Source organism: Brassica rapa, unplaced genomic scaffold (genome assembly GCF_000309985.2).
Source record: "Brassica rapa cultivar Chiifu-401-42 unplaced genomic scaffold, CAAS_Brap_v3.01 Scaffold0703, whole genome shotgun sequence".
Lineage (NCBI taxonomy): Eukaryota > Viridiplantae > Streptophyta > Magnoliopsida > Brassicales > Brassicaceae > Brassica > Brassica rapa.
The window spans coordinates 29,459-43,082 of NW_022610643.1; positions in this window are offsets into that span (position 1 = coordinate 29,459).

Genomic DNA, 13,624 nt, shown 5'->3' on the forward strand with positions numbered 1-13,624 from the left:
GGGACAGATCCTCTAGGTCTTCCCATTTCTTCTCCTCATAATACCCTTTAGACTCAACAAACTTCACTTCTCTAGATACCATAACCCTCCTAGTTATTGGATCATAACATTTGTAGCCTTTCTGAGTGATTGAGTACCCAATGAACATAGCTTTAGTACTCTTTGCTTCTAGCTTGTTCCTTCTTTCTCCGGGAATCATCACATAACATAAGCACCCAAAGACTCTCAAATGATCAATGTGTGGCTTGGCCTTGTTTAATACTTCAAAGGGAGACAGTTTCTTCAAGACACGGGTTGGCACTCTATTGATGAGATAGCAAGCAGTCTGAACAGCATCACTCCAAAACCTCTTAGGGACATTCATGTGGAACATTATTGATCTCGCAACCTCCATCAAATGTCTGTTCTTCCTCTCAGCCACCCCATTTTGTTGTGGTGTGTAAGGACAGCTAGTTTGTTGCACAATCCCATGCTTTGCAAGATGACTCTTGAAAGCATTGCTAGTGTATTCTCCTCCATTATCAGACCTCAGAATCTTCACAGTGGCATTGTACTGGTTAGTAACATATGCTTGGAAGTTCATGAAGGCTTCTAGGACTCTGTCTTTGGAGGGAATCATGGTGATCCATGTGTACTTGGACTTCTCATCAATGAAAGTCACAAAGTACTTATGGCTGTCTCTAGACATACAGGGAGCTGTCCACACGTCTGAATGCACCAGATCAAAGCAATTCTCATATCTGGTTTCTGATGTTGGGAAGACAGTTCTACAGTGCTTTCCAAGTATACAAGCTTCACACTCCAAGTGATTGAACGCCATACTTGGTAGAATCAGTTCAATTGCCTTGGCATGAGGATGTCCCAGCCTTGCATGCCATGTGAGATTATCACACCTATCCGTTGTGCTGCTTAAACACACAGACTCCACAGGACTAGGCGCCTCAGTTGTTTGGAGATGATAGAGCTGATGCTTGCTGTCTCCTCTGCCAATAACTCTTCCAGTCTTCAAATCCTGGAACTCAACTTCATTTGGTCTGAAAACCACTTGACAATCCAGATCAACTGTAGCCTTCTTAACTGAGATTAGATTGGATGTAAACTGAGGTAGGTAGAAGGCAGTGGAGTTCTTCTCAAACAGCTTGAGGTTTCCCACTCCTTCTATTGGGATCCTGGTACCATTGGCTATCATGACACTCCCTGTTGCTGCTTTAACCTCACTGATTAGTCTCTTGTCACTGATCATGTGGTGTGTTGCTCCAGAGTCAATGATGATGGGTTTAGATGTGGATGCTTTGGCAGGAGCACCCAGACTCCGGGTCGTAGCCAAAGCATACACATGCTTAACCAACTCATCCCATTCCTTCTTTGTCACACACTCATCTGCCCTCTTGGTATCCATTCCTCTCATATCCGCACTGTCTCCTACTGTTTCTCCCATGTAAGCTGAGTATGAACACTCTCCTATAACCATCTGCTGAAGTTCATCCTTGATTCTCTTCAAGATTACACTCATCCTGTCACTTAAGTGCTCAGACTCGCTATCCTTTCTCCATGCCCTTCTCTTCATTAACCACTCCTTAGAAAGTTTTCTCAACCTTCCCTCTTACAGCTTGTACCTCCCTTCCATCTTTCTGGCTTCCTGTTCATTTCCCACACATCACAAGTATATTTAACAAGCTCACATACCTCTTCCATAAGGAAGCTGAAGATCACATCTTGCTTCCTCCTTTCTTGACAACATCTCGGATTTGATGTGTGTGTCTTCACCACATCTAGCTCTGACCATACTTCTCTCAGCCTTCCCACAAGCTGATAACACTCATCCTTTCCTTGTCTCAAGCCGCGATCACCCCTCTGTCCTCAACGACTCTCACAAGCTTGGACTTGCCTAAAGTTGCTTCAATCTCACTCTTTGTAGTGTTTCCTTGAACAACTTCATTTCCCAGCTTCAGACCTCTTGTCTGACCTTCTTCAGTAGCCATTTCCATGAAAGGTTTCCCCTTTCCATGACTACTCCATAACCCACAGCTTTCCAAAGCTCTCTTTGCCCATCTTGACCAATCGCCATCCCTCTCTTCTTCAAGCTCCATGGTTGTACTAGATCTGTGCTTCATTTCCATGTTGAGATAGTTTGAATCCATCAGAATATCTCACACCACTCAGATAATAAAGACCAGAACTCAAGAACACCAAGAACACTCAAGAACACTCAAGAACACCCAGATTTTTATGAAAAACGAAATCACACTCTCCCCTTTTTAGCAACCTGGCTCTGATACCATATACACTTTTGTGTATTAGAGCATGATTCAACCAATCAGGGATAATCAGATGAAAAGATTAAAGAGATTAAGAGATTTTTAGAGAGAGAATAAAGAGAGAGAGACTCAAAACTCCATTAATTAATAACTGATGAGGTTTACAAGTATTAATAGAGAGAGCAACAAGGAAATTCGAAATGGATAAGCATGTGTAGTCAAAGGACAGGCTGGAACTCCTTTTGAATCACTTGGCTGTGCTTTCTCACATGCTTGCACTAGTATAAAGGCAACTTCTCCTTTCCAGCATCATACAGGCTGTCAAAGTGATCCCTTATCCTTCCTTATCCTCTCTTATCCTCTTTGGTCGAGTTTCCTCTCTTCTCTTCACTAAGTTACCTTCTCATCCCATCAGATAACTTCCCCAAGTAGTTACTGTGGTTAAAATAAAGTTACCACAGTAAAACTCTAAAGTTACTGTCTCAGCCTCCTTGGTCTTCATCTCAATATGCATATCATTGGAGCTGAGTGGAATCGATCTCGTGTTGGGAGTTCAATGGCTAAGAACGTTGGGCAAATGTGAAATTGATTGGGAATTACAAGAATGGAGTTTCGTGTGGGGCAAGGAGAGAGTCACACTACGAGGAGAAAGTGACCTCCACCTTCCCACCAATGCTTTTCAATCACTCTTGCCAGTAGAGGATGCTTCAAGGCAAGGTGTTGATCATTGGTTATACACTCACTACGCTAGTGCGGCCTCTTGTGAGACAACTCCCGTTGAAATTTCTTGTATATTGGAAATTTTTTCGAAAGTGTTTTGTATGCCGGACGGTCTTCCTCCGCTTCGTGGCATCGAACATAAAATCTTACTTAAACCAGGCACTTCGCCGGTTAGTGTACGTCCTTATCGCTACCCACAAGCTCACCAGGAAGCGATGACTACACTGGTTCAAGACATGCTAAAGAAAGGGATCATTCGAGCTAGCCGCAGTCCTTATTCGAGTCATGTGTTATTGGTGAAGAAGAAAGACAAATCATGGCGCTTTTGTGTGGATTACAGGGCTTTAAATCAAGTGACTGTTGCGGATAAGTTTCCGATTCCCATGATTGACCAGCTGTTGAATCAACTTCACGGGGCAGTGGTATTTTCAAAGCTTGATCTAACTTCAGGATACCATCAGATTAGAATGCAGCAAGAAGACGTGGAGAAAACTGCGTTCAGAACACATGATGGTCACTATGAATTTTTGGTTATGCCGTTTGGATTGACAAATGCGCCAGCAACGTTTCAAGCTTTGATGAATGAGATATTTCGACCCTATCTGAACAAATTCATCTTGGTGTTTTTTGATGACATATTGGTTTATAGTAACAGCATCAGTGATCATGTTCAGCACTTGCAAACAGCATTACACATTTTGGCACAGCATTCGTTGTATGCAAACAAGAAAAAGTGTGTCTTCGGTCAGAGCAGTGTAGAGTATCTCGGTCATGTGATTTCTGAAAAAGGGGTAGCTACAGACGCGGCTAAAACAGAGGCAATGCGACTTTGGCCCACTCCAAAGAACATCAAACAATTACGTGGCTTCTTAGGACTCACAGGCTATTATCGCAATTTTATAAAAAACTATGGGGTATTGGCTAGACCGTTAACAGAGCTGCTCAAGAAAGATCAGTTTGCATGGTCAGGAGAGAAACAAGAGATATTTGACAAATTGAAGGCAACTATGGTGGATGCACCAGTATTAGCCCTTCCGGATTTTACTCAGAAGTTTGTAGTTGAAACAGATGCTTCCGGGTTTGGGATAGGAGCTGTGTTGATGCAGAATAAGAGGCCTATAGCCTACTTCAGTCATGGTCTCACGGCGAGGGAACAGTTGAAACCAATTTATGAGAGGGAACTTATGGCGGTGGTGTTGGCTATACGTAAGTGGAAACATTACTTGTTGGGACGGAGATTTGTTGTTCATACGGATCAGAGAAGTCTGAAGTACTTACTTGAACAACGGGAAGTCAGTATGGAATATCAGAAGTGGTTAGTAAAGCTGTTCGGTTATCAGTTCGACACTATTTTTAAGCCAGGGGTTCAGAATGCTGCTGCTGATGGGCTTTCAAGAATCGATCACACGGGTGAGCTAACATATTTTACACAGTTATTTGCTTTATCTGCCCCTACGGCGTTGCAGATTACAGAGTTATATCAAGAAATAGAGGCTGATACAACGATTCAGGAAACAATTAAACAGATTAAGTCGAGAAGTACAGTTAAAGCTGGCCTTACAGTATGTGAAGATAGACTTTGGCATAAGGGCAGGCTGGTCATTCCCTCCTCTTCACGTTTCATTCCGTTGATCCTTCAGGAGTGTCATGATGGTCTAGCTGGCGGTCACTCCGGGGTTCTCAAAACAGTTAAACGTATCCAGCTTTGGTTTCATTGGGAAGGGTTGTTTCGTTATGTGCAGCAATATGTGTCGGCTTGTCAGATATGTCAAACCCACAAATATTCGACTCTGTCACCCGCGGGTCTTTTACAACCACTACCTATTCCGAACTTGATTTGGGAAGACATTTCTATGGACTTCATAGAAGGCTTACCTATGTCTAATGGTAGCAATGTCATCTTCGTTATCGTGGATCGCTTGAGCAAATATGGCCACTTCTTGACGTTGAAACATCCATTTCAAGCTTCTGACGTTGCCAAGCGTTTTATTGGAGAGGTAGTGAGGCTACACGGCTTTCCGAAGTCCATCGTTTCAGATCGTGACAAGGTGTTTCTTAGTCACTTTTGGAAGGAATTGTTTCGTTTAGCTGACACAAAGCTCAAGTTCAGTACGTCATTCCACCCACAGACGGATAGTCAAACAGAGGTACTGAACCGCTGCTTAGAGACGTACTTACGTTGCTTTGCCTCAAGTCATCCACGCACTTGGTCGAAGTATTTGGGGTGGGCTGAGCTTTGGTACAATACATCATATCATACTTCACTACAGATGACTCCATTTCGTGTGGTTTATGGACGTGATCCTCCGGCTTTGCTGCGTTATGAACAAGGTTCTACAGAAAATGTTGATCTGGCGACTCAGTTGATTGAGCGTGATGCTATGTTATTGGAGGTGAAGAAACACTTGGTCCACGCTCAACAATTGATGAAGAATAACGCTGATAAGCACCGTCGAGATGTTGAGTTTGAAGAAGGGGCGATGGTTTATTTGAAGCTCCGTCCTTATAGGCAACAGTCAGTCGCACGACGCGTATGTCAGAAGCTTTCTGCAAAGTACTTTGAACCTTACCGCGTGGAAGAGAGGATTGGTAAGGCGGCATATCGACTGCAGTTGCCACCTTCGTCTAAAATCCATCCAGTGTTCCATGTTTCGCAGCTGAAAGCAGTAATTGGGAAGCATCATATTGTGTTACCTTTGCCTCCGGCTATATCAAGGGATGAGGAGATTATGGTGGAACCAGAGCTTATTCTTGAGAGCCGTTATACGCCTTCGGGTCATTTGGAAGTATTGGTTCAGTGGGTTGGTCTTCCTGCCACGGCCGCGACTTGGGTGGATGTTAAGGAGTTTCGAGCTCAGTTTCCTTCTTATCAGCTTGAGGGCAAGCTGAGTGTTAAAGGAGGGGGTATTGATAGGCTTGACAGAGTTTACGTGAGGAAGACGGGAGAGAAGGAAGCCGTTGGAGTCTGACATGGCGGAAGATAATTCAAATAAAGAAGGAGATACTTGTTTTGAATTAGAGTCTTTCTAATGCTTTGTATTCGAATTGTATAAAGCCAACTTGTTGGCTAAGAAAGGAGGTAGCTTGTAGATTTGAGTTGAGTCTAACGACTTGAGGAGTGTATCGTCTGGGTGAGGCCAGCGGTTACTCAGATTCAAATCTATAAGCGACTCCGTGTTCATTTGTAATCGGATTGAAGATATACATACGGGATTGAGTTTAGATTGAGTTTCCATTGAGTTCGTATAGCTAAACTCTATCACTATAATCAGGAACAGAAGTGAGTTCTTCAAGCATATAGAGATCTCCCTTAGTCACCCCTTTCCCAATCAATCTGCTGCTCTCAATATCCTGAAACTTCACATCATTAGGACTAAAGATAACATTGCATTGTAAATCATTAGTACATCTCTTTACAGATAATAGGTTTGATGTGAATTCAGGCATGTAAAACGCTCTAGATTCTTTGTTAAACAACTTAAGCTTTCCTATTCCCTTAATAGGTATCTTATCTCCATTTGCTATCATCACATGCCCATGAGTAGGTTCTATATCCTTAATCAAGTTCTCATCACTTATCATATGATGTGATGCACCAGAATCAACAATCAATGGTTTATATACTCTTTTAGCATTGTGACAAAGATTACTAAGAGATGAATGCATCCTATCAGTTCTAGAAATGTGGGCATTTCTATACTCATCCCTAGCTTCTAACCGTTCTACTAGTTCTCTAATCAAGTGATCATCCTCATATGCAATCCTAGATGCTCCAAAAGAATAACCATAAGTGTTACCGTTTTCCTTTAGCATTTTGAAGAGAGCATAAAGGTCTGATCTCTTGATGTAGTCATCATTGCTGCGTGAGCTTGAGGCGCATGTGTAAGCCACCAGAGACCTCCCATTCCCATCATTGCCTCCATGTCCATCCACTTCACTTGTCTTGATGGTGCCAGCTCCGCTTGATCCTTCAGTCACATTTGCCCTTCCCTCATGCTCCGCTTGATCCTTCAGTCACATTTGCCCTTCCCTCACGCTCCTTCATGAACTTGGCAGGCTTGAGGTGTGGGTGTAGTATCCAGCATTGGCTCTTCTTATGACCATGCTTCTTGCAATGATCACACTTGCCATTGAACTTCCTGTCCTCATACTTCCCGTGAGATGCCTTGTTTGCTTGTGGAGCTTCGGTTGAGTCCTCATGAGCTGCTTGATTGGCAAGAGAGAGCTCCCCCTTTCCTCCAAACAGCCCCATAGACCCCTGCTCCCTTTGGATTTGTGCACACACTTCCTCAAGGTCCGGAAGCTTGTCTGCCCTCAACATGTGCTGGATGAGTTGAGTGTAGCCCGGGTTCAGTGTGAGGAGCAGCCCAAAGACCTTATCTTGCTCGCGCCTCTCATTCAGCTGATCAGGGTCAGTTGTGCTCGGCCTCAGCATCTCTAGCTCGGACCACAAGAACCTGAACCTCCCAAAGTGCTTTGTGAACTCCATATCCTCTTGCACAAGCCGGTCGATAGCTAGCTTCACTTCAAACACACGGCTGAGGTTGGAAGTGTTCCCATACACCTTCTTCAGCGTGTCCCACAGCTCTTTGGCTGATTCACAGTAGCTGTAGGCATCCAAGATAGCTGGATCCAAGGATGCGTGTAGAACCGTCATCACCAGCATGTCTTCTTGTTGCCACTTCTCTACAGCCGCTTCATTGGAGACCTCTTCTTGATCTCCTCCCTGAGTAATGAGTTTCGGAGCCTCCCCTGTTGTGATGTGCCCCCATAAACCCTTACTCCCCACCGCAGTCTTCACCATCCGAGACCACACAAGGTAGTTGCTACCTTTGAAAGTAACCGCTACCTTCATCCTCATGCTCATCCCATGCTCCATCTTTACCCAGCTTGACTTGAACAGCTTGAATCTGATGAAATCTTGAGTCTTGAATCACGTACACACACCAAACTTGAGTCTTGAATCACGCACACACACAGAACGTAGCACAGCTCCAACACCTTCAAAGCTACTCGCGTGTAGCTTCAAAGCCTTCAGCTTGTAACTCTCTAAAGATCAAACCCCAGATTCTAATGAACCTGGCTCTGATACCATATGAGATTAAGAGATCCTTAGAGTAACTAGAATGTAAGTGAGAGTTTAGGTGAAGTTTAGAAAGAGATTATCAAAGATTAAGTAACTTGAGAGCCGTTTAGTGTCTAAGAGAGAACCATAGTGACTAAGAGATTAGAGAGACTCAAACTGCTTAATCTTTATTAGTGTTGATGAGTTACAATATATAGGAGAGCTACTAGGGTTTACAAATCGCAAAGGTAAGGAGAAAGCATGTGAAGTCAAGGTAAAGGATTCAAATCAACCACTAGCAAGCACCACACGCTTATGGCATCTTGGATTAAAGGTGCTTTAGCTTTCCAGCCTGTCCCAGCCTGGCAATGCGCGTCCCTTATCCCTTCAACGGTCTGATCCTTTTCCACTTGAGTAACTCTTCCATAGTTACCATTTCACTTGTGCAAGGTAAGTTTTGGTCGAGGCTTGGATGGTACGGACTGTACGGCTTGTACGGCCTTGTACGGACGTCCGTACCATGCTCTCCCTAAACTCCCTTAAGCTTCCTCATCTCCTTTCCTCTTCAACACCTTAGCTCTTCATACATATACTCAGCTCAACTCAACAGAATCACTTTGTGAGAAGCTTGATTTGGATACATAAAGTGGTGGAGAATCACCAGGTAGTTGAATAAATCTCGTAGGAGTTGTGATGAAGAAGTTATCCCACTTTCAAATCAGGTGATTCCAGTTTCCCAGTTTGGGAATAGCACAGCTTCTTCGTCGTTCCAATCAAACCAGGATGAATCACTTTGTGAGAAGCTTGATTTGGATACATAAAGTGGTGGAGAATAACCAGGAAGTTGAATAAATCTCATAGGAGTTGGGATGAAGAAGTTATCCCACATTCAAATCAGGTGATTCCGGTTTCCCAGTTTGGGAATAGCATAGCTTCTTTGTCGTTCCAGTCAAACCTGGATGAAACACTTTGTGAGAAGCTTTACTTTGGATACATAAAGTGCTGGAGAATCACCAGGAAGTTGAATAAATCTCATAGCAGTTTGGATGAAGAAGTTATCCCACTTTCAAATCAAGTGATTCCAGTTTCCCAGTTTGGGAATAGAACAGCTTCTTCGTCGTTCCAATCAAACCAGGATGAATCTCTTTGTGAGAAGCTTGATTTAGATACATAAACTGGTGGAGAATCACCAGGAAGTTGAATAAATCTCATAGGAGTTGGCAAGAAGAAGTTATCCCACTTTCAAATCAGGTGATTCCAGTTTCCCAGTTTGGTAATAGCACAGCTTCTTCGTCGTTCCAATCAAACCTGGATGAATCTCTTTGTGAGAAGCTTGATTTGGATACATAAAGTGGTGGAGAATATCCAGGAAGTTGAATAAATCTCATAGGAGTTGGCAAGAAGAAGTTATCCCACTTTCAAATCAGGTGATTCCAGTTTCCCAGTTTGGGAATAGCACAGCTTCTTCGTCGTTCCAATCAAACCTGGATGAATCTCTTTGTGAGAAGCTTGATTTGGATACATAAAGTGGTGTAGAATTACCACGAAGTTGAATAAATCTCATAGGAGTTGGCAAGAAGAAGTTGTCCCACTTTCAAATCAGGTGATTCCAGTTTCCCAGTTTGGGAATCGGACAGCTTCTTCGTCGTTCCAATCAAACCAGGATGAATCACTTTGTGAGAAGCTTGATTTGGATACATAAAGTGGTGGAGAATAACCAGGAAGTTGAATAAATCTCATAGGAGTTGGATGAAGAAGTTATCCCACTTTCAAATCAGGTGATTCCGTTTCCCAGTTTGGGAATAGCACAGCTTCTTGTCGTTCCAGTCAAACCTGGATGAAAACTTTGTGAGAAGCTTTACTTTGGATACATAAAGTGGTGGAGAATCACCAGGAAGTTGAATAAATCTCATAGCAGTTTGGAAGAAGAAGTTATCCCACTTTCAAATCAGGTGATTCCAGTTTCCCAGTTTGGGAATAGGACAGCTTCTTCGTCGTTCCAATCAAACCAGGATGAATCTCTTTGTGAGAAGCTTGATTTGGATACATAAAGTGGTGGAGAATCACCAGGAAGTTGAATAAATCTCATAGGAGTTGGCAAGAAGAAGTTATCCCACTTTCAAATCAGGTGATTCCAGTTTCCCAGTTTGGTAATAGCACAGCTTCTTCGTCGTTCCAATCAAACCTGGATGAATCTCTTTGTGAGAAGCTTGATTTGGATACATAAAGTGGTGGAGAATCACCAGGAAGTTGAATAAATCTCATAGGAGTTGGCAAGAAGAAGTTATCCCACTTTCAAATCAGGTGATTCCAGTTTCCCAGTTTGGGAATAGCACAGCTTCTTCGTCGTTCCAATCAAACCTGGATGAATCTCTTTGTGAGAAGCTTGATTTGGATACATAAAGTGGTGTAGAATTACCACGAAGTTGAATAAATCTCATAGGAGTTGGGATAAAGAAGTTATCCCACTTTCAAATCAGGTGATTCCATTTTCCCAGTTTGGGAATAGGGCAGCTTATTCGTCGTTCCAATCAAACCAGGATGAATCACTTTGTGAGAAGCTTGATTTGGATACATAAAGTGGTGGAGAATCACCAGGAAGTTGAATAAATCTCATAGGAGTTGGCAAGAAGAAGTTATCCCACTTTCAAATCAGGTGATTCCAGTTTCCCAGTTTGGGAATAGCACAGCTTCTTCGTCGTTCCAATCAAACCAGGATGAATCACTTTGTGAGAAGCTTGATTTGGATACATAAAGTGGTGGAGAATCACCAGGAAGTTGAATAAATCTCATAGGAGTTGGGATGAAGAAGTTATCCCACTTTCAAATCAGGTGATTCCAGTTTCCCAGTTTGGGAATAGCACAGCTTCTTCGTCGTTCCAATCAAACCTGGATGAATCACTTTGTGAGAAGCTTGATTTGGATACATAAAGTGGTGGAGAATCACCAGGAAGTTGAATAAATCTCATAGGAGTTGGGATGAAGAAGTTATCCCACTTTCAAATCAGGTGATTCCAGTTTCCCAGTTTGGGAATAGAACAGCTTCTCGTCGTTCCAATCAAACCAGGATGAATCTCTTTGTGAGAAGCTTGATTTGGATACATAAAGTGGTGGAGAATCACCAGGAAGTTGAATAAATCTCATAGGAGTTGGCAAGAAGAAGTTATCCCACTTTCAAATCAGGTGATTCCAGTTTCCCAGTTTGGGAATAGCACAGCTTCTTCGTCGTTCCAATCAAACCAGGATGAATCTCTTTGTGAGAAGCTTGATTTGGATACATAAAGTGGTGGAGAATCACCAGGAAGTTGAATAAATCTCATAGGAGTTGGCAAGAAGAAGTTATCCCACTTTCAAATCAGGTGATTCCAGTTTCCCAGTTTGGGAATAGCACAGCTTCTTCGTCGTTCCAATCAAACCAGGATGAATCTCTTTGTGAGAAGCTTGATTTGGATACATAAAGTGGTGGAGAATCACCAGGAAGTTGAATAAAATCTCATAGGAGTTGGGATAAGAAGTTATCCCACTTTCAAATCAGGTGATTCCATTTCCCAGTTTGGGAATAGGCAGCTTCTTCGTCGTTCCAATCAAACCAGGATGAATCACTTTGTGAGAAGCTTGATTTGGATACATAAAGTGGTGGAGAATCACCAGGAAGTTGAATAAATCCCATAGGAGTTGGCAAGAAGAAGTTATCCCACTTTCAAATCAGGTGATTCCAGTTTCCCAGTTTGGGAATAGCACAGCTTCTTCGTCGTTCCAATCAAACCAGGATGAATCACTTTGTGAGAAGCTTGATTTGGATACATAAAGTGGTGGAGAATCACAAGGAAGTTGAATAAATCTCATAGGAGTTGGGATGAAGAAGTTATCCCACTTTCAAATCAGGTGATTCCAGTTTCCCAGTTTGGGAATAGCACAGCTTCTTTGTCGTTCCATCAAACCAGGATGAATCACTTTGTGAGAAGCTTGATTTGGATACATAAAGTGGTGGAGAATCACCAGAAGTTGAATAAATCTCATAGGAGTTGGGATGAAGAAGTTATCCCACTTTCAAATCAGGTGATTCCAGTTTCCCAGTTTGGGAATAGAACAGCTTCTTCGTCGTTCCAATCAAACCAGGATGAATCTCTTGTGAGAAGCTTGATTTGGATACATAAACTGGTGGAGAATCACCAGGAAGTTGAATAAATCTCATAGGAGTTGGCAAGAAGAAGTTATCCCACTTTCAAATCAGGTGATTCCAGTTTCCCAGTTTGGGAATAGCACAGCTTCTTCGTCGTTCCAATCAAACCAGGATGAATCACTTTGTGAGAAGCTTGATTTGGATACATAAAGTGGTGGAGAATCACCAGGAAGTTGAATAAATCTCATAGGAGTTGGGATGAAGAAGTTATCCCACTTTCAAATCAGGTGATTCCAGTTTCCCATTGGGGAATAGCATGCTTCTTTGTCGTTCCAATCAAACCAGGATGAATCACTTTGTGAGAAGCTTTATTTGGATACATAAAGTGGTGGAGAATCACCAGGAAGTTGAATAAATCTCATAGGAGTTTGGATAAGAAGTTATCCCACTTTCAAATCAGGTGATTCCAGTTTCCCAGTTTGGGAATAGAACAGCTTCTTCGTCGTTCCAATCAAACCAGGATGAATCTCTTTGTGAGAAGCTTGATTTGGATACATAAAGTGGTGGAGAATCACCAGGAAGTTGAATAAATCTCATAGGAGTTGGCAAGAAGAAGTTATCCCACTTTCAAACCAGGTGATTCCAGTTTCCCAGTTTGGGAATAGCAAAGCTTCTTCGTCGTTCCAATCAAACCAGATGAATCACTTTGTGAGAAGCTTGATTTGAATACATAAAGTGGTGGAGAATCACCAGGAAGTTGAATAAATCTCATAGGAGTTGGCAAGAAGAAGTTATCCCACTTTCAAATCAGGTGATTCCAGTTTCCCAGTTTGGGAATAGCACAGCTTCTTCGTCGTTCCAATCAAACCAGGATGAATCACTTTGTGAGAAGCTTGATTTGGATACATAAAGTGGTGTAGAATTACCAGGAAGTTGAATAAATCTCATAGGAGTTGGGATGAAGAAGTTATCCCACTTTCAAATCAGGTGATTCCAGTTTCCCAGTTTGGGAATAGCACAGCTTCTTCGTCGTTCCAATCAAACCAGGATGAATCACTTTGTGAGAAGCTTGATTTGGATACATAAAGTGGTGGAGAATCACCAGGAAGTTGAATAAATCTCATAGGAGTTTGGATGAAGAAGTTATCCCACTTTCAAATCAGGTGATTCCAGTTTCCCAGTTTGGGAATAGCATAGCTTCTTCGTCGTTCCAATCAAACCAGGATGAATCACTTTGTGAGAAGCTTGATTTGGATACATAAAGTGGTGGAGAATCACCAGGAAGTTGAATAAATCTCATAGGAGTTGGGATGAAGAAGTTATCCCACTTTCAAATCAGGTGATTCCAGTTTCCCAGTTTGGGAATAGCATAGCTTCTTCGTCGTTCCAATCAAACCAGGATGAATCACTTTGTGAGAAGCTTTATTTGGATACATAAAGTGGTGGAGAATCACCAGG